The 2,768-nt window shown below is 41.8% G+C and overlaps 1 non-coding gene across 1 annotated transcript; it reads right to left on the bottom strand.

Moving 5' to 3' along the window:
• Window positions 1–1,065: 1,065 nt before the first annotated feature.
• On the bottom strand, window positions 1,066–1,229 carry LOC115869052. Its single transcript, XR_004045963.1, has one exon. It is a non-coding gene; the product is annotated as a U1 spliceosomal RNA (small nuclear RNA).
• Window positions 1,230–2,768: the final 1,539 nt, after the last annotated feature.

Genomic DNA, 2,768 nt, shown 5'->3' with positions numbered 1-2,768 from the left:
CGTTGCGCTTTGCCCTCCTGCGGTGGGTCTAGGGCCTGCTTTCCTTGCTATCTTGCTCTTTCTCCAGTTTAAGCTCTTCTGCCCCCTCGGGGCTCCTACCCCTTTCTTCTTCAGCTAGTAAGGGTCTGAAGCCACATACAGCAGGGGCTTTGGGAGAGCGGTCTCATTGGGAACTGGCGACAGTCCTTGAAGTCATCTTTGCTTAGACACACAGTTTTTACTGAGATGGTTTTAGCTGGGGATGAGTTTGGGTATGAGGTGGTACCGTGGAGATGATGGTGCCCCTGTGGAGTCCTCAGTGGTCCAAATGACATTTGACTGCTAAGGAAAAGGTTAGAGTTATGAAGCCACCCAGAGGCACTTCAGGAGCTTGGTGGTGTAGTGGATTACAAGTTGGGTTGCGAACCACAAGGTCATCAGTTTGAAACCACCAGTCATGCTCCAAGATGAGGCGTTCTAATATAAGAAAGAGTTACAGTCTCAATAATGTACAGGGACCATTCTACCCTGCCCTGTGGTATAAGTCCACAATGAGTCAGAATAGGGTGGATGGCAGGGAGTTCGCTGGTTTTTGAATTTAGTTTGTTTTTGAGAGACACTTCAGAAGAAAAGCCTCAAAATCTACTTCTGAAAACCTAGTGATTAATGCATGGTGTTGTCATGAAACAGAATGACCTCAAGAAAGCTGATGAACAGATGTTTTAAGAAAGAGCGAAATCCCCTTCCACTGACACGTCCACCCATTCCTTTTCCCACTACAAATCCACAATCGACGTATGTACTCGAGTATAAGTTGACCCAAATCTCAGCCGAGGCACCTAATTTTACCACAAAAACTGCATGAAAAACGTGATGAACAACTCCGCTTATGCACGAATATATACGGTACTTTATCTGCTGTCTTTCCAGAGCAGGCCTTGGCAGACCCCACCTTTCACAGCCTACGCTCCCTCCAGATGCTTTCTCAAGCAGAAGATAAACATAGAAGAAGGGAGGTGATGTCTCTTCCACTTCCTACAGCGTGAAAGCAGCTCTGGACATTTATTTTACTTTTCTTTCTTTTTTTAGGGGAGAGCGCGAACGCAGTCCCCCACTACCACAAATTATGCAGTGGAGTTTCCCACATTCAGGGAAATCGCAGGAGTCAGCCCACCTGCGGTGCAATGGATAAGCCTCGCCCTGGGAAAACCATCTTCGTGATCATGGTGTCTCTCCTGCCAGGGAAGCTGGACATTTATTTTTAAGATAATTATTTTTCATGAAACTTGGGAGTGAAAATAATTGATATTCCAAGAGTGTTCACTCTTCCTTATGAGACACAGAACTTGTCAAATTTTTACCTTGATGGGAGAAGATTATCAAGTCATAGAATTTAGTAAACCTTCGCCATCATGGCTCACAACTCCCCTTTGTGGCTTAGAACAATGAAGATGAAGCAGTCCATGGGAGGCCCCGGGTCTCTGGGAAGCCCCTCAGTGGAACCTCACTTAGTTAAGGGAGACAAGAGAGCAAGTAGGCTGTTCACCTCATTTGTTGAATGTAACCAGTGTGGCTCAAAATTCATAGAAGCATGACTTTGGTGTTTAAATGATATGCAAATAACAGAATTAGACATGCAAAAGAATGCATATCTATTCATTGTACAAGTCTAGGTGAAACTTATCTGCCAATTGGGAAATTTATGTTCTATTGTCAAAGGGTCGGCAGAGCTTCCTTTAGTGCTGCTCCAACTACAAGTCAAACTGTTACCAGGAAATCAGAATAACCACTCCGAGTCCCTTCAGTCTCACCTAGAGCTCATTGTTGAGTCTGGAGTTTTTCCTCCACTGTATAGCCGCCTACACCTCTCTCAAATCATTAGTATGGTTGGTGACTTCTAAGCCATGAGGCTGTACTGTCTGTCTCTAAACACACCTCTTATGTATGCATTTAAATATTATATAGTGATTTCTGAATATTAAAATCATATATATGTGTTTAGGAAAACACCTAAGAGAATAGTACATTTGGGCACAAATGGATTTCTCTAAGACTTTTTCTTTGCGCTATTGATAACGTACACTATATTAATTTCTTTAGCCATAATGATTGTTTTCCCCGAGTTGCATATGCTTTTCTTTTAAAAAAGTTTTATTGGCGCATATCCACATATCATACAATTCAATAGTTCAGTCATATCAAGAAGAACTGTACCATCATCACCATAATCAATTTTAGAGCATTTTCTTCTTTCTTGCACTCATTGCTATTAGCTCCCTATTTCCTCCCAACCTCCCCTGCCAGACCCACAAGAAACCATTAATCCAGTTACTGTCTCTATAGACTTACCTGTTCTGGATTTCATGTTCAGGAAAACATACAAAAAGCAAGCAAACAACAACCCAAACTAGCAATAGTAACAAAGTAAAACAGAGAAAGACCTCAACGGCGAAGAAGCAGAAAACATTAAAAATTAGAACAACTTTAAAGTTTGTCAAAGGGAGAGCAAACCATAAAGTGTGAAATTTTAACCTGACCATGAGCAAGGCTATTCACATCCCGATCTATGCTCAGAGGAGATTCACCTGATCTTAATCTGCACTTTTTTTAACTGAAACAACTTTTAGATGGGTCGAAAGGAAGATCAAATAAAACATTATGTTTTACTCTAACTATATCTATCATAATCGACTTTACAATGCTCTCTGTCTGATAAGAAGGCTATTCACATCCCTTGACTATGGTCAGAGGGAATCCAAGCTTAATCTATGTGTGGACACTGCAAATGG

This window comes from Echinops telfairi, unplaced genomic scaffold (assembly GCF_000313985.2).
Source record: "Echinops telfairi isolate 266 unplaced genomic scaffold, ASM31398v2 ScPeMD7_1;HRSCAF=3_0, whole genome shotgun sequence".
In the NCBI taxonomy this organism is placed as follows: domain Eukaryota; kingdom Metazoa; phylum Chordata; class Mammalia; order Afrosoricida; family Tenrecidae; genus Echinops; species Echinops telfairi.
The sequence above is the reverse complement of the archived record's forward strand: the minus strand, read 5'-3'. Positions and strand labels throughout refer to the sequence as shown.